The sequence below is a fragment of the Ostrea edulis genome, chromosome 9 (genome assembly GCF_947568905.1).
Source record: "Ostrea edulis chromosome 9, xbOstEdul1.1, whole genome shotgun sequence".
In the NCBI taxonomy this organism is placed as follows: domain Eukaryota; kingdom Metazoa; phylum Mollusca; class Bivalvia; order Ostreida; family Ostreidae; genus Ostrea; species Ostrea edulis.
The window spans coordinates 25,118,174-25,138,877 of record NC_079172.1 but is presented as its reverse complement, the minus strand read 5'-3'; positions in this window follow the sequence as shown (position 1 = coordinate 25,138,877).

Here is a 20,704-nt window from a genome sequence, read left to right as displayed (position 1 = left end):
CGTAGCTCCATTCAAAATATAAACTCAAGTATTTCTTCAAAACCGTAGCTCATGCTTGCAAAAAATAAATAATATACATGAACAAAAAAAAAAAAAAAAAAAACCCGCATGCGCCAAGAGGCAACATTCATTCATATATAAAATTCTCTTCCAATTGACTGTCAAATGTTACGCTAATGAAAACAACGATTTCATTAACTAATGCAGTTAATTTATTCGTAATTTGAAACATACATTAAGCTTGCTTTGACGTTCATTTGGGTTTGTCGTGATAAAGGTCTTGCTTTGGTTAATCACATGTTAGGAATGCATATCATTTTCTGAAGCAATTTCTTAATTATCTTGTTTTATGAATTGATATGAAAAAGTGTGGTTTTCATTGTCATTTTCTGTTGTAGTGATATAATAAGCAAAGCACGTAAATCCAGACACACACAATAAGAGTTAGAGAAACTTCAAAGCGCATTTAAGCATGGAGGCTCGGTAGCGATTGTTTCATGTAGAAAACATTATGCATATTTCAAAAGGGTGGAGAAAAAATCCACAACCTTTGAAATTTGGGCAGAAGTACCTGAAACAGTTTCACAGTATGTTCACAGGTAGATTTGAGTAGTCGATATTTGCCTTTTTTCTACCTGACATTTTATTGACTTTAATCAAGGTGTAGATATCATGTGTTGCCTCTCATCCTTTTAATAGTTTTTCCTCTAGCTTCGATTTTACTAATGTACTTCCAATTCTGTAATATTAATTACTAGCACTAACAGTATTTATATAACCACTATAATGCTAATGTACGTTTCAGTTTCCATAAGGTGAGACAACGGCACCCTCATTTGATATAGGATTTTTTTTTTATCGCTCTGTAATCCGTGATTCATGATTATCATTATAATCCTCAAAACATGTATAATATTGATTGACAGGTCGAATGATAATCTAACCCCTAATGTGCTATTAACAGAGCGATATACAGACACACTGAATAACGTGTGTCAGTCATACCGGGTCTCTAACTCGGAGAGCTCTGTGCCTGCCGAAATGAGAAATCAAAATTTTAGTCTTTCGATAGAATAATTCATTGATAACGTGTATAGAAATTCTGAATAAAAGATTTCAAAAATATATTTGAATATTAGTCTTGAAGAGGTTCGCACCTAAGATTTGGAGTAATGTATTTTTTTTTTTTATTTCTACATTGGAGAAATTATAGAAAACTGGGGTCACAATGCTTGTTATTGAGCTACAGTGTTCTAAACATGTGCAACAAAACATGACCTTTTTGCACTTAAAATTGACTCAAGATTCATTCAATTAAATTTGATTTGTCTATTGGTGTCAACACAACATAAGCAACACAAATCAATTATTACATAAAATAGATACATACTCATGTCTTCTAACAATACAGATAAAAAAAAAAGTTTAATACTAGTAATGGAAATAAATTATAATTTTGCGCTTGGTATACGACAAAATTCATGATATCAAATTTGAGAGTTTAAAAGGACATATTAGTAGTAATGTCAATTTCTAAAATTTCACATGATTTTCAAGGTCTTGTCTTAAGATTTAAAATGAAACTAAGAAAAATGGGGGTTAGAGATCAAATTTTAAAACTACTGTCGAAAATATTGAATTATCATACAAAATTTCGAGTAAATTGATTTAAACTTTTTTTTAGAGTCGGTGTTCGGTTTGGAAAAATGTTTCAACCAGATTTTTTAAAAATTACATTTGAACTAGTTCCAGGTCTCAACTACTTGTATCATAAATTGTAAAACTTAAATACACGTATAGGAGTATAAAAATAGACGATATATTGGGCGAAACAGAAACTGCAATATCAAGCAGATTTAGAACTTTTTTATCAATCGATCCTTCCGCCACAAAATATAGTCCCTGTCAACCTCTTTCAAAATTTGAGTTGACACAAAATGTTTCAAATGGATAGTGTTCAGTAATAGACGTCTAATGTGTCTGCACCAATAGGATCAGTATTGAACCAGTAAATACTTACTTGTAGCGTCCTGCGCAGTTGGGCTTAAAAACTCAGGCGATAACTTTCTTAAAACTTGTATTTTGTAGTAATGTCAAATTTTTGGAAGACATAAGTAGTAATGTCAGATTTTAAGAATACACATAAGATGCAATGTCTTGCCTCAGAATTTAAAATGGAACTTTACAATTTGGGGTTTATGTAGATCAATGTTTTGAATTATTGGACAAAATACGAATTCATACAAACTTCCGGTAATTCAATATAGACGTTTTTATACTCCACGCAACGAAGAAGGTATAATGTTTTTGACTTGTCCGTCAGACCCTTTCTTGTCAGCGCAACTCCTCTGAGACCGCTCAACAAATTTTCGGGAAACTTTGTAGTTGATAAGGACACACTGTGTAGATGTGCATATTCCGAGAAAATTCTGATTCAATAATTTTTCTAGGAGTTATGCCCCTTTTGAACTTAAAATTTCGAGCCCGTTTGTCTTGTTCTTGCAGTAATGCATATCATTATCATTCATTATGTGAGACATTGTCAGGCAATGTTGGAGCGTGGGGTATGTGAGCTTGTTCACTTCTGCTTTCTTTCATTATATAAGAATCGGTACTATATTAGTCAAATTAATGGATTTACAACATATGAATTAGTTCTACGTCACTACTACTTGTATCATAAAATTGAAATACACGTCTAGGGGTATAAATATTGACAATATATTGGATAAACAGAAACTAAAATCGTGGAGATTTAAAGCTTTTTAAATCAATTAATCCTTCCTCAACAAAATGCAGTCCTTTCCATCAACATAAAAAGAATTCAACTGGATAAAGCAATACTCGTAAATGTATATGTTTGGACCAATGAAATAAGAATTGAAGCAGTACCATCACGTGGCAAACATCCGGGGTATCAGCACAATTTCTCTTGCAAATCCATTTTTAAAATTCTATGTATGACAATTTAACCACATTTTAATGCATTTTTTTGGTTTCTCTGCAATACATTGAAAATTAAATTCTAATAATATTCAAGTCTGCTTCGTTTGCATGCCATGGCACTTCAACATTTTGTAAATCAATTCAGCTTCTTTTATGCAAATTGTCATATAAGCACACCAAATAAGACTTCAAACTTGAATAAAAACCTATGAAAAGCATAACAAAATCTCCCGATGATGATTTTTATGTGTTTAAAAATTTAATTTCTTTCGCTTTCTATGGGCAGACATATCAATCACACTTGAATGTCTAAACACCTGCATTTATAAGTGTCGTGTCATTTAGATATTTTTTCATCAAATAATGTGTTTATTATCATGCACTTAAAACCTCCATATTGCATTAGTGTATTTACATGTTAGAATGATGTTTCATACATTTATAATTAATGAAAACCACACAAGTATTCTTACATAAATGATAGTATAAATGCTTTTTGTAAAGCGAATATCTAGAATTGGTTTCTTTGTTTCATTTTATTTTGGGGAATAGTTTAGAATGCTTAAAACTTTATCGACCGATTCGATGTTTTGCATCAAAATTATCTTATGTATTAGTTAAATGTGGAATAAAAAACAATGCTAGCAACTTAGTGTGACTGGGAAAGTATAGTGTAATGTGAATATATATCAACATCGATATATCGAAATCGCCTTTCAGTTCTATATCATTTTAAAAGGATATTCCGAATGTAAAGAATTCCAGTTTTAAACTGCGTCTGTACCCTGACACTGTAATGTACATGTATTTACGACATTCAGCTAAGACCTTGGCAATTGTGCATGGTCACCATTACCAGTTTACCTTAAACGGCGCTATTTTCGCTGCAGTCTAATTTTCACAATATCTCAAAGCAGTAAGTGAAATCATAATTGAAACTACAGTAAATATAACCTAGTCACATCATTTAGATTACAGAAAACAAAAGTTGTGAAGTTAAAACTTCACAAAATTGAACTCATACAAGAAATTTTAAAAACAATCAGGGATGGATTTCGTCTGTATAGTGTGTTTACGTACCTGGTGCGTAAGCTCAAGTGTTTAACTTGTCTGTATCTGATTTAAACTGTTCATATTTTAATTTTCTTCTTAAAAAACCAGAGAGCAAATTCAACCTAGAGTTGGTACAAATTATTCTTCGGTAAAGAGTTTCAAATACCGAAGAAATATTTGTGAAAATAATATGCTTTGTTTAAATATTTTGATCCCAAGAACGACCCAAGCAGAAAAGCCAAAACTTACATAACAGGGTCCTTACATAATGATGATTCAAGTTTGTTCAAACCATGAACCCCAGAGGCAGGACGGGGTCATACTATTCTCTCATTTATCTGTCTGTGAATATGTTTTATACAGGACCACAATGTAAACTAGTCATTTGTACTATCCTGTCTAAATAAAAAAATAAATAAATAAAAGAATTTATTATTATTACAATAGTCGAAGTGATATATATGGAGGGATCTTCCTTTAAGGTGTACTAATTGTCTATTTATCGTTATGCACTATACAGTGTATATTCAGGGTTGTTCGTACTTGGACTCCAGGAGCTAGCACAGGACAACGATAGGGATTTGAAGTTTGTATGCCAGTTGGGTGAACACAACTGTTTAGGCTCTGTGTTCTGTCACTCAGCATGTCGGTGACATATACATGCATATGTGAATATCATATGGTGTCCCGAAAGGCCATTTGCAAAGGTAGCAGGGGACAGTTTCGCACTATAGGTATAGGCCCGGTCAACTTTTTCAAAAAATGGAAATACCCCATATTTGAAGTGATATTACATGTGTAAAAATGTATACAATAATTTTAGGATGCATGTCAAATGTAGCAGAGTGCTTAATAAAAATGTTGATATACAACATGTAGGTGTCACCATGATTCCTAGCATATAGATGGTTGCAAATACGAAACTAAGACACGTGGTCAGTTGCTTAAGAAATTCCTGTGAAAACATGCAGGGTCTAGCAAAAGGTCTATAGCTGTGAGGGAAGGTGGATGGCCCCAAATGAGAGGTAGATTTTTGAGAAGGGCTGATAGGGTTCTTGATTATGCACAGTGTCTAAATCCCCATGTTTGGTACTGTGAAGGTGTGGGGGTGGTGCGGATTAGCCCAAATGAGGGAAAATCAAAGCAAAAAAGGGGAACCTGCTCAGAGCATGTTTTGTGCACCAGCACCAGTATTTATAGATTACATGTAATTTAGGGTCATAATTTATTAACTACATTAATATGAAATATGTACAAGTATTGACATAAAAGGGAAATATGATTTTTCATTAGTCTGTCATAATCTGACTTTGGTGTATACCCCCTATCCACATGTTTCAAAACCAAAGAAACTGTCCCCTGCCACCAAAAGCGCAACAGCGTGTTGTCACGTAATACGCTTTCGCGCTAACACAAAAAACAACACATGGTCGCGATAAACACGACTTTAAACAACACGCCGTCACGCTAAACACAACTCTACGAAAACATTTAAGTGCCTGGTCTTGTTATGCTGAAAATAAATAGTTTTGACGATATATTCTCATTTAATCAATCAAACGACTTAAATTAAATCGGAATTGAATGTTGCGATTTATTTTCAAAACAGAGTAATCAAAATCGCTATTATCCAATCCTTCGGTTGGTTAAATAAAATACTGTTCAGTACATACATAAAGATAGACAGTTATTGTGTTTAAAAAGTCGTTTTATTGTTAAAACCAACAACATAGCGTAGATTAAATGAAATCAAAATGGCTCTCAGCCTTTTCGTCACAATTTCTATTTCTCATTTTTAGCTCACCTGTCATATATACGTTCCTTGTGACAAAACCTTTTCTCGTATGAAAACCCCTGTGAGGATCCGGGTTAGAGTAGGTCCTCACTACCCCTTACTTGTGGTAAGAGGTGACTAAATGGGGCGGTCCTTCTGATGAGACCGCAAAAATTGAGGCCTCGTGTCAAAGCAGGTGTAGTACGATAAAAACCCCTCTCTATTCAAACGCCGTAAGCGCCGAGCATAGGCCTAAATTTTGCAGCCCTTTATCGACATTGTTGACGTCTTCATATGTAAGTGAAAGATTCTCGAGAGGGACGTTGACAATATACAATCAATCCTATTTTGTATCTAAATTTGGTATTGCAAGTTCTTTCATTTTATACCGTGATCTTAAATCTTGTGACATTGGAGTTTGACGTACTTTTAAGAAATTGTAACCTATTAAATATCTCCTGAACTGTTTAAGGAAAAGCTTTCATGTTTTATATATATAATCTATATGCCAAGACCTCTGGCACCATTGTGCTTGACCTCGTGACTTTGACCTTGGAGTATGATTTACTTTTAAAAATTATCTCCAAAACTGTAGAACTTTTATATTTTGCTTATAGATTTCTTATGACAATACCAATGATCCACGTGATCTTGACCTTCTCCCAGAACAGCAAGGTCACGTGGGGCACATTCGTGTTGAGGCATTCCTGTGCTGTGTGAATCCATGGTCACTTATATCGAGACCCTTTGAAATTTTTCATGGGAAAAAGGATCGAAGAAAAAATCTTTTTAAAATCACAACTAAACAACAGCAGGGCTAAGGTGACTCAGTGAGCAATGTGGCCCATGGGCCTCTTGTTTGAATTATAATTAGGGATTATTTCTCAAAAATTCTATTGAAATAAAACTTTAATGCATAAAAAAAACTGAGATTTGATACGGGTAGATGTAAATGAAAACTTGCGAAAGAGATTTGAAAGTCTATTATTTTGTTTTGTGTATTATTTACGAAAAGAAAATGTATTATTCGTGTTCGGAGATAACAATGGCATGTACATAAACCAGTGTATACTGAAATTGTCAACAACATGTGATTTGTTATATATTGAAAAATCCATAACAAATTAGTGAGCGAATATGAATTTGGGGTAGATTGGTTGTCTATTGTACATAGCCTCGATCACCCAGACTCTTTGCTAGCGGAGATGCATGTTTTGGAGCAGAACTTATGGATATTCATGACTAGCTTTGAATTTGTTGTTATTCTAAGATTCTGGGAAGAAAACCTAGCAACACAAAGTGTAGTAACGACGCAAAATGTGATAAATAGAGGATATCTATATTGCGTGTTTTGATATTTGGTTTATCCAACGAGTTGATATGGTGTATTTATTCGCGAGGCTTGTTGTATAAACCAAAATATCAAAATACGCAATTATAGATGTTCTATTTATCTCATACGTCTTCTTTTCGCTTAATTTTGAGACGATCCCCAGTATGGTAGAAACAGCTGATTGAATTTGTTTTGAATCAGTGGCTCAGACTTCAGTCTTCCTTACGCCGGAAAAAATAGTGCGCTTATAATCTATTGATATACAGTACAAAAGGGCATTTTTATAAAAGAAACCATGGATGAAAATTGTTTTAGAAGGGATTATAGTTTATAATTAATAATGGCTTTGCCATTCCAACAAAGTAACAACTGACCGAGTATTTATTTTTTGACGTAGGCCTGACCTTCTGATAAAAGTTTGATGTCGTCGTCGTTTTGAAATAAACGTGTAACAACGATCAATGAAAGTAATATTTTGATGTAGCGTTATTAGAATGTTCAAAAGTTTACAATGAAAAGTAGAAGTGTTTGTGCATTTGGATTTTATTTACGTAATTTCTTTGGATCTGAGGGCGAGAGGAAATCCTGAGGCACATTAAACAGGCCTAGGCCTAGTAAGTAAAGCTGTTGAAATTTGTTACATTCAATATGCTCCAGAGAAAAGAGACTGTGCTTGTGAATACTTGGTACCGCAGCATGTCGAGGTACTTTCGATTATGCTTGTCCTGTAGGCGGTCGATTCCTTGTCGATGATAATAGTGTACAGATATTTTTGTTTTCTGATCGTAATTTTTGAGTAGTTACAGATCGAGTTGGCATTTTTATGGCCAGTAGCTTGCATTATGTCAGTGGGGGCAACATCATTTTAATTTTGCTATAAAATGGATTCTAAATAAGTACAGAATAACAAGTTATACGCTTTATTTCTTGCGTCGATATGCATAAACACAGAAAATATGTCATCCAAGCGGGGACAGTATCAAAAATAGTCCGGACCGGAAGTGCTTTATCAAACGGCCGTGTGGTAAAGCTAATGCTTTATCTCACTTTCAATATACACCACACGTATGAGATAAACTCAGTTATTACACATAGCGTCGTTATTACATATGTACATATAGCGTCGTTCTTACATATAGCGTCGTTATTACACATAGCGTCGTTATTACACATAGCGTCATTATTACATATAGCGTCATTAGTACATATAGCGTCGTAAGTACATATAGCGTAGTTAGTACAAATAGCGTCGTTATTACATATAGCGTCATTAGTACATATAGCGTCGTAAGTACATATAGCGTAGTTAGTACATATAGCGTCGTTATTACACATAGCGTCGTTAGTACACATAGCGTCGTTAGTACATATAGCGTCGTTATTACACATAGCGGCGTTATTACACATAGCGTCGTTATTACATATAGCGTCGTTATTACACATAGCGTCGTTATTACACATAGCGTCGTTAGTACATATAGCGTCGTTATTACATATAGCGTCGTTATTACACATAGCGTCGTTAGTACATATAGTGTCGTTATTACAAATAGCGTCGTTATTACATATAGCGTCATTAGTACATATAACGTCGTAAGTACATATAGCGTCGTTAGTACATATAGCGTCGTTAGTACATATAGCGTCGTTAGTACATATAGCGTCGTTAGTACATATAGCGTCGTTATTACACATAGCGGCGTTATTACACATAGCGTCGTTATTACATATAGCGTCGTTATTACACTTAGCGTCGTTATTACATATAGCGTCGTTATTACACATAGCGTCGTTAATACATATAGCGTCGTTATTACACATAGCGTCGTTATTACACATAGCGTCGTTATTACATATAGCGTCGTTAGTATATATAGCGTCGTTATTACATATAGCGTCGTTAGTACACATAGCGTCATTATTACATATAGCGTCGTTCTTACATATAGCGTCGTTATTACATATAGCGTCGTTATTACACATAGCGTCGTTATTACACATAGTGTCGTTATTACATATAGCGTCGTTATTACATATAGCGTCGTTAGTACACATAGCGTCGTTATTACACATGGCGTCGTTATTACATATAGCATCGTTATTACACATAGCGTCGTTATTACACATAGCGTCGTTATTACATATAGCGTCGTTATTACATATAGCGTCGTTATTACACATAGCGGCGTTATTACATATAGCGTCGTTATTACATATAGCGTCGTTATTACACATAGCGGCGTTATTACACATAGCGTCGTTATTACACATAGCGTCGTTATTACACATAGCGTCGTTATTACACATAGCGTCGTTATTACATATAGCGTCGTTATTACACATAGCGGCGTTATTACACATAGCGTCGTTATTACACATAGCGTCGTTATTACACATAGCGTCGTTATTACACATAGCGTCGTTAGTACATATAGCGTCGTTATTACACATAGCGTCGTTATTACATATAGCGTCGTTATTACATATAGCGTCGTTATTACATATAGCGTCGTTATTACACATAGCGTCGTTAATACATAGCGTCGTTATTACACATAGCGTCGTTATTACACATAGCGTCGTTATTACACATAGCGTCGTTATTACATATAGCGTCGTTATTACACATAGCGTCGTTATTACACATAGCGTCGTTAATACATATAGCGTCGTTATTACACATAGCGTCGTTATTACACATAGCGTCGTTAATACATATAGCGTCGTTATTACACATAGCGTCGTTATTACACATAGCGTCGTTATTACATATAGCGTCGTTATTACACATAGCGTCGTTATTACACATAGCGTCGTTAATACATATAGCGTCGTTATTACATATAGCGTCGTTATTACACATAGCGTCGTTATTACACATAGCGTCGTTAGTACATGTAGCGTCGTTATTACACATAGCGTCGTTATTACATATAGCGTCATTATTACATTTTCCGTCGTTATTACATTTTGCATTGCTACAGAACATCTTTTCTCTGCATTCAGTTTAGAAAATATTTTAATTCGGGGAATTACTTTATTTTGACCAATGAAATAGCTCTTGATCCCACCTCTGGTATATCCAAGGGTCCGTGTTTGCCCAACTCTCTATTTTGTATTCCTTTTAGTAGTACGAGATTGACCACAGTTCGTTATCTTCATATTTTCATCCTTCATTGCAAACCAAACTAAACAATCCCTCGGATGCAATACAAATGAAAAATGATACAATACAAATGAAAAATAATACAATACAATTGAAAAATTATACAATACAAATGAAAAATTATAAAATACAAATGAAAAAGATACAATACAAATGAAAATTACATAATACAAACGAAATATCTTACGGTACAAATGAAAAATTATAAAATACAAATGAAAATTATAAAATACAAATGAAAATTATAAAATACAAACGAAATATCTTAGAGTGCAAATTTAAATTATACAATACAAATGAAAAATGATACAATACAAATGAAAATTATAAAATACAAACGACATATCTTACAGCACAAAATAAAATTATACAATACAATTGGAAAATATACAATACAAATACTAAATCATACAATACAAATGATAAATTATACAATACAAATAATAAATCATACAATACGAGTGATAAATCATACAATACAAATAATAAATCATACAATACAAATGATAAATTATACAATACAAATAATAAATCATACAATACAAATGATAAATTATACAATACAAATAATAAATTATACAATACAATACAAATGATAAATTATACAATACAAATGATAAATTATACAATACAATACAAATGATAAATCATACAATACGAATGATAAATTATACAATACAAAGGACTCTAAAAATTCAACAATTAACTATTTCAAATACATGTAGCATGATTAATGATACATTTACTGAATTGAACAATCATATGCTTTCTTTGTTGTTTGGTCGGGTGATGAAAGTTCCTATCGAAATCATAACTCGCGTTATGCAAATTTTTCTGCAATGTTGCTACCTTCATCACCCGATAAAACAATAAAGAAAAATATTTTATTGTTTATATTTATTTTTAAAAGTATTTTCAAAAAATATGTACTAGATTTAAGTACTAAAATATTACATCGTTGACCCATTCGTTACTTGGAACGGAACAGCCAATACACCCTTTGACCCTGACGACGCTCCATATTTGGTAATGATTACGCGGACAGGTGGTACTAAAAACCAGATCGAACCAATTTGCAACAAACATTATAAGATAAAGTATCAGAATGTAATATAACAAACCTAATGACAAAAATATCCCTATACACAAATCTCTATATGTAACAATTTTGAACTTTCGGCAATTAGAATCTATTTATTTTACACATGGAATTTCTGTCTTCCTAGAAAATTTTTTTTTCAAAGTCTTGAAACTTTTTCGAAACTCATGAAATTTACATCGACATATCCTAAGATTTAATCTATACAAGGAAATTATGGAATTATCGTTATTCCCTTTTTTGTTGTTATTGTTGTTGCTATAAGTTTTCTTTTAAACCAGAAACAGGGGTAGATTTCCTATAATAATAATAAAAATAATAATAATAACAATAATAATAATAATAATAACAATAATAATAATAATATCCTTTATTTATACAGGATTGCACAATTATTTATATAAACTAGTTTACATTGTGGTCCTGCCTATAAGGTTCAATGTTAAAGGCTGCAATGCTTTCTCAGATAATCAATTTAGATATTAAATTCTAGAGAAAAAAAATTATATAAAATTTTCTTTAAAGTTTTTCAATGGCAAGGACATTCATATAAATTATCGAGGAAGTCTACCAATTTTCGAAACCCTAATGCCTATGATTACTATCATTATCAATGCTTTTAGCGTTGATGTTAACAAAATACCTTACTTTCTATGCCCTGAGATCGAAGATCGGAGACGTTTTATTTCTGACTGTCGTCGTGTCCCTTTATATGTCTGTCACGATTGACTGTGACCACACTAGCGGCTAGTGTTTCAAACATGCATTTCCTTTCAAAGTTTATTTCACATAATAATTTCTTTTCGACATGTGCCCTTTAGCACTATGCCACTGTGAGGGAGAGATATGGAGGGAGGGAGAGAGAGAGAGAGAGAGAGAGAGAGAGAGAGAGAGAGAGAGAGAGAGAGCGTCCTTAACCATATTTTTATTTATATTGTTCACAGCAACGTAAAATGAAATTGCAATCTTTAAAATCTGAAATTGAATCAATAAAAAAAGACACAAGACTTTGATTTATGTTCAGTCGTCTGCGAGGACAGTCCGAAAAAAGAAGAAGACATTTTTGCGGTTTTTGGAGATTCCGTGCCAGGAATAAATCTTATTAGTGACTCCAAATATCAACTAAGTAAAACTTCCCGACTGTCCCAATACATGTATGTGAAGGTATGCATTTCTGTAGAGAAATTGACAGATTGGTGTAATGTATTTCCTTATATCAAATCCTTAAATGTTTGAGTGAGGTTGCATTTTATACGAGAATTTCACGACGTGGGCAACTACACCAGCTTCGTTCTACATAAGTTGCTTAAAAGAATCCATATACCCATAAAAGTACTTCAGGAAATAAAAAAATAACAAGAAAGGGCATTACATTATGTAAGAACACTTAAAATTCTTGAAAGCTTCAACGGAACTACTATATTTTTCGCGAATTTTTGCAAAGGGAGTAAAAATTACAGACTGCGAGAGTGTACACGTATCATTAGAAGATGAAGAATCGTTTGATGCATGGGATCCGGATTAACAACATTCTTGTGTGAAAATATACTAGCTGGTTTTCAGAACATTTTAATGAACTGCTGGGGTCGATATATGATGGCTAATGGTCCTTTCATTTTGAAGATGTAGATTAGCGGCATCTTGCCGGTCCTTAACTCAGCATTAGGGATATATATGGGAGATGTTTATGGGAGTGTTTGCACGGTTTTTTGATGACCACCCCTTTTTCATCTTATTGCAAACGGATTGAAGTAAGGGTATATTGTTTTATACGATTTTGCACGTCTGTCCGGAGATTTTCCCTTGCATTGCAAAATTGAATTAGTAGATATTTTGTGGGGAAAAAATTGTGGAAGTGCTATATGTATATAGCCTGTAAATCTATATATCTATTCAGTTATATTGTCCAATGCCGACAAAAAATAAGGTCACAAGGCCGTCAAAAATAGGTAAAAAGTGTCTATGAAATAAAAGCTGACAATCATTCTTGTGTGGATTATATCGCGTTAAACTTCAATGCCGTGAATTGACGTCATGCGGACTGATGAATTTATTGAAAATGCGTTGACACTGCCGTCATCTTTTGGTGTAAATGAAACAGAGTTTGTGGAAAATATGCAAGAATGACAAAAGTTCATACAGATCGATAGATCACTGTTGCAGTTTTCAACTTGATTCGTAATGGCGAATCCAACACGAGCATAAAATAACAACTTTAAATGTTATTCAAATTCAATCAAGGTTTTGTTTATAATCACAGCATAATACTTAAAAGTACTATTAAAAGTTTTTAGGAAGTCATTAAGGAGGACTATACCCTTTAATATTGAAACACTGAGTTATACAGCATTATACTGCCAGCTTTTATATTGCTTACATGCTTCGCCTATCCTAGTTTTAGAATCTGACAGTAATGGTACGTAATTACATTTCTAACGTGATTGACTTTGGTATCGTTACAGATTCTAATGATAGCTATTTCCTCATGAGTGTCCTACAGTTGTCAACAATGCATAAAATTTCGGAATAGAGCTAGAATGTAAAGGTAAAACCCCTGCCCATATTTAGTCAGAGATTTCTGAAAATGCTTTTAAAAGAATTTCGTACATAAATATGGAAAGTTGACGATGGAGACGCTAAAACCATCCCGTTTATTATTGTTAGTTTGCCATTAATATCTATTTTCCATAAAACATCTAAGTATGAAGCAAAAGTGGACGACTCTGTGGTGTCTTATATTTCGAGTTCATAAGGATATAACGAATGGACAGAATGCTCCATATTCTATTGGTCCAAACATATTACATATTTACAACTTAAACTTATCAAGTTGAAAATTTGTATACCAATTTCAATTTTAGAAGGGTTTGGAAAGGAGGGATTCTTTAATCAAAAGATCTAATTTACACGGTTTTGAAGGTTGTTTTTTTTTTATCCAACATTACGTAAATATCTATAATTGTAATTTATGTTATAGGTAATAGAGGCTTGTAATACATTAATTTGGTTGATTTGTTTTTGTAAACAGATCACCGATTCTTAAAAACATATCATATATTGATTTACTGGAAATTTAGTGTGAAAATTCAGCATTTTCGCCAATAATTGAAAACTTAAATTTGGTTCACAACCCCTAATTTCATAAATTCCATCTTAAATTATAAGGCAAGACTTTGTGAATTACATATCATTAATTTTTCGTATCTTAAGTGCAGAAAGGTCATTATTCATTTCCAATCTACAAGCATTAAACTTCTTATGATCTTTATTATTAGAAGACATAAGTATGTATCTATGTGATGCAATGATTCATTTGTGTTGTATATGTTTTGTTGACACCAACAGACAAATCAAGTTTATATGAATAAATCGTTAGTAAATTCTAAATAGGTCACCTTACACTGTAACTCAATAACAAGCACAATGGTCCATGTTTTTCTTTTTAATTTCATAATTCTACTTCAATGTAGAATTACATGAAAGATACTTTAAAAAATGACAACACTACAAATTCAGGAGCGAACCGCTTTGAGGGATCTCAGGGGAGGTAACTTTCAGGGTTTTACAAAAGGAATGTAAATATAAAAACAAGATGCGGTTTGTTTATTTTGCAGAAAGTGGGATTAAAACAATTTCCTTTTTGGGGTAGGGATGCAATTGGTGTTCGTTTGGGAGACTTTAGTAACAGCATCCTCTTACAACTATTACGTGTTATAAAATATCCTAGGTCAAGGTCATTTAGACATACATGTACATGGACCTGTAACGAATCATGTGCTGGTATTTGCAACAGAACCGGTGTCAAATTTAGTACATTTAAAGAATAACAAATGACGCACTGATAGCTAAAGTCATTTGGATAATATCTAGGTCATTAGAGAAAAAGTAGGTAATTCTTCCCCAGCGCATACCGTTGCAACAGAGAAACGAATATATTACGCTCATGCATGTACATGTACTTTTCACAAAGGTTGCTTGTGATATGAAAATTTGTGACGTAGATCTAGTCGAAGGTCAGAATCCTTACACAGTACACTGGACACAAAGTTGTTTGTGACCTGTTTTGTGTCCTGGCCCTGTGGAATCTTGTAATTCTTTGCGGTAGTTCAGTGGTAGAGCTTTCGCTTCGTAACGGGGAGGTCGTGAGTTCGAGCTCCGCTCGTGTCATGGCCGTGCCAACCTTAAGACGTTAAAATAGGTACCGATTGCTCCTTCGCCAAACGCTTGGCATTTAGAAGTGAGAATCACGAGTCTTTCGGATATGATCTTTATTTTAAAACGGAGGTGCCATGTCGCGGTAGGCGTTGGCACGATAAAGAACCATCTTAGCACCAAGCATAGGTCACCTACAGCTGGTGACGTTTCAATATGAGTGAAAATTTCTCGACGGGACGTAAAAACAATTTAAATCATTCTTATCCAGCTGAGATTTTGTGAAGTAAAAATACTAGACACTCATTCTTAACTCTGAAGTAAAAATACTAGACACTCATTCTTAACTCTGAAGTAAAAATACTAGACACTCATTCTTAACTCTGAAGTAGAAATACTAGACACTCATTCTTAACTCTAAGGTTGATTATGACCTTGGGTATGATATGACCGACCTTCATCCGAGGTCATTCATCGAAGTTCAAGAGGAAAGAGGATAGATTGATTGATTGTATATTGCTTAACATGGATATGCAGTAATTGCATGACAATTTTCAGTCCGCGTACAGAACGGGACACTCTACAGAAACTGCACTAATGAAGGTATATCATGATATCGTATGTGCACTTGACAATAACAGTTGCGCTATCCTTGTATTGCTCGACCTCTCTGCGGCTTTCGATGTCATAGACCACAATATCCTATTGCAACGTATGGAAAACAAGTTTGGTATCACTGGATATGCATTGAAATGGATTAAATCCTATCTTAGTGATAGATATCAACGTGTTGCCGTCGGTTCATCTTTGTTTGATGCTTGTCTCCTCGAATGTGGTGTACCGCAAGGCTCAGTCCTGGGTCCGAGACTTTACTGTCTTTTTTCAAAACCCTTAGGGGAAGTATGAAGACGTCATGATATGACGTATCATATATACGCCGATGACACCCAGATCTATATCATCGTTGAACCTGGTGACAGTTGGACTGATATATCTCAAAGACTCTCGAGTTGTTTATCGGACATACGTATGTGGATGAGTATTAACCTCCTCAAACTCAATGAAGATAAAACTGAACTTGTAGTCTTCGCACCAAAACACAGACTTAAAGATATGAGCAGTTTTGATCTTGAATTTGGTGATTACCATGGAAAAACACTGTCTCTCTATTTCCCGATCAGCATATGTAAACATTCGCAGAATTGGCTGTATCTGTTCATTTATCAATGATGAAGCATGTAAAAATCTAGTAAACTCGCTAGTTACATCCAGATTAGATTACGGAAATGCATTGCTTTATGGTGTTCATTCTAAACACACCAGCAAACTTCAGAGGGCACAAAACACAGCTGCAAGATTAATAACACGCTAAAAAAAAATCCGACCATATTACTCCTGTTCTAATAGATCTTCACTGGCTCCCAGTTGAATACAGAATTCAATATAAGATACTTCTTCATACTTTCAAATCTCTCAACAACCTATCCCCAGTTTACATAAAGGATATCCTTACAGTTTACAATCCCACACGATCATTAAGATCCGAATCTATGCATCTTCTCCAGGTACCTCGGACACGTACGAAAACATATGGGGATCGACGTTTGGACAAGGCTGCATCGAGTCTCTGGAATTCTCTGCCTTTTAAACTCAGACAATATACTTCATTGTCTAATTTTAAAGTGGACCTCAAAACGCATCTCTTTAGGTTAGCTTTTAATTTGTGATTATTTTTTATATACTTAGTGCTCTTACATACAGCTCTTACAGTGCTGTTAACAAAAAACAAAAAAACAAAAAAAACAACCAAAAAAAAACAAACAAACAAAAAACAAAAAAAATCCACCCCTGCTGTTTGTTTCTTATTATACTTATGTCCTTTTTATATATTTAATTATTCCTAAGGGTTGTTTTAAATTGTTTCATATGTTATTAGGGCAATCATATCATATCGCTATATATTAATAATAATAATTATGCATTTTAATTCTGACAATATGAATATTTTATTCACATGTATGTGCACATCGATTTTATATTATCTTTTCTTTCACATTTGTAAAACGCTTTAGAGAACTAATGTTGATGGGGCGCTATATAAATCTTTTAATTACAATTACAATTACAATTAACGTCTCACTCGAGAATTTTTCACTCATATGGAGACGTCACCAAGACCGGTGAAGGGCTTCAAACTTTAGCGTGCCACACCTACTGTAACATGGGACATCCGTTTTTAAGGTCATCTCCGAGGACCCGTGACATTCACATCTGATGCCGAGCGTTTGGCGATGGAACTGTCACTACCTGTTTTAACGACTTAGGTCTGTCGCGGCCGGGATTCGAACCCCAGCCTTTCGCATGCGGTGCGAACGCTCTAACCTCTAGACCACCGCGGTGGTTGAAATGGGGTTGTAATTCTTGTCCGTTCCGTTACTTTGCAATGCACAAATTGTTTTAGAAATACAATTATATACATTCTAGTACTCAAACATGATCTGACATGGATTATTCTTCTGGAGAAATATTATTCTGTGAATATGACTACAAAAGGAAACGTTGGACACGTAAAGTGCCCTGTGTTCTCTATTTTTAAATAAGTTACATTGTACCCTGTGAAGATGTTCTTATAATAATTATCAAGATTAAGAAAAGTTATAATTCTTATGCGGTGTATCTAAAGCAATAAATGCATTGATTTGAATATAGTCAAGGACTAGCGTATGATTAAAAGGTATTATATGAAATAAACCTCAGGAAGTGTGCCATTCTGATGCAGCAAGGAAATTGTATAAATTCCTTTAGGTTGTAGACATTTTAAGAGCTAGTCTCTGTAACCACTTAAACATTTATATAAGGGGTCCGGCACGCACTGTCACCGATTATTTTTTTTTCAAATTTGACACATCGACTTAATCTGGCATAAGTAATGTAAAACCATCATAATTTGGTTGCTATGCAACTCCGTTGCCATGGTAACACGTGCATGCCATTCAGGTCACAAAAACGTCCATTTTACATGAAAAATAATTTTTTTTATTCAACTATGCTGGATTTAGTTATTTGACTACTTATAAAATCATTATAAACTGATAATATATAGCATTTTTATTATTTAGTTTAATATTTAGTTAAAGGTTTGAATATTTCTGTTATGTTTTCATTCTGTCTGGAAAAGAGTGTTGTTTGATAAATTCTGAAAAAGCTAATTTAGAGGCAAATTTGAATGATGGATAAAAATTCCCGCATTCAGCTTGAAATCTATAAATGCTTGTGCAACATACATTAGACCTATCATACAACGAAGATACATATTTGGGAATCTACCTTCTAAGTTGTGTTTCCATGGAAACAGAGTGATGCATTCCGTCATGATATGACAGTAGAGATGCATTTTTCAATGCAATTCAAATTACAATTTTCTGTGTATTCAAAGTATATAATTTTGATAACTGACTGCTACCGATGTTAAACGTTAAATTCTAACAAGTTTAATATGAGAATTAATGTTGGTTGCAAAGGAAACGAAAATTGGTATTTCTTTTCAAATTCGGAACCCATGCAAAATAAGTAAATTTTTAGACCAAAAAAAAAAAAATGCTTTTAATTGACAGACTCAATCTTATAGTTGAAGAATAGTAATACTGATAGATAATTCATATCACATGGTTGCTATGGTAACAAAATATCACAAGACAGCAAGCTTAGTTTTCCCATTCTTTTCAAGTAAATCTCATTTTATTATACAATGTACATAATGCATGTTCTTCAATCATAAAAACTCTTAATTTGTAACAGATAATTAAATCAATGCATAGTTTTTGTTTTTTATTATTTTTTTTCAAATGTGCATGATTTCTACATGTGTATTGTATATGTAGCACAAATTGTACTGTATATCTTTAGAATTCATCAAAATAATTACATGTACCATAATTAGAGAATGCATATTTGAATATTTCACTTATTTCAAACTATCATGTACATTTTTCACCTTGCCACTCGAATTAAGTGCGACATTGAAATTGAATCATTGATCTTCAAAAATAATTCAAGTTACATGTAAATAAACTAAATAGGATGCATAAAGATAGTAATTTCTTATTGATTCATTCGACATTACCCCCCCCCCCCCTCCCCCTGCAGTTCAATATCAGCTCTGCTTACTATGTATGTGCAAGAACTAATATGCCAGTAACATTTCTTAATACATGCCTTGACAACCTACATAGTTACAGATGAGGAAGTATTTTGACCTTGACTTGTGACGTTGGCATTTGACTTGCAAACAATGGAGGTCCTCTATTTTCTAGAGTCTGAAAGTTCATCATTGCCACTTGTTTAACGTATTTTTTTTAAACATAGGTATGTGAATTATAATTCAACATCATAAGGAGACCTTGCTTGTAACTGTAACATACCAATGATGGTCATATTGAAGTCATTTGGTATGCTGGGAAAGTCAGTATCTTTAATATCTGACATCGTCGGAACCCATGGGATTTCTCTCTGTTACACTATATAAAATACAGTGTCACGGAGAGAAAACCTGTGTGTTGATTGATTGAATATCAATTAAAAAATTTCGCTCAAATGGAGACGTCACCATTGCCGTTGAAGGTCTGCAAAATATATGCCTATGCTCGGCGCTTACGGTCTTTGAGCAGTGGGTTCCGATGATGAATATCTGATGGATATTTCATAATCGTATCCTATTATAAATGGTATACCTTTATTTTAGAATTATATATTGCAAAATAGACAAAACCTTCTCAAACGATAAGCACACACAATATTTCTCATTTTCTAATTTTGCGCATATATAGTCATCATAGGTAATCGCCAAGTCTCAATGGCAGAGAGACCATTAAAATATGATGTGATCTGCTGTCTTGATAAAAATTCTTTCAAGAAAGTCCTGATTTACTAATTTCAAAAGCCGTTCGGCATCGAATAAGACATTTTGTACGGTCATTGCTCCCACTCAATCCTTTTATGAACGTTCCGGGAATTTCTGTTCCTCAAAGCTGCAGGGAAAAGTGGAAATAAAACGTCACTGTAATATTATGCCGAGTTTTTGAAATGATTTATAACAATAACATATTACGCAAGTTTTGTATCTTGTTAAACGTTCAGGGACAAAGGTAAGACTGCAAAAAATATTTTCCTTTATATTTCATG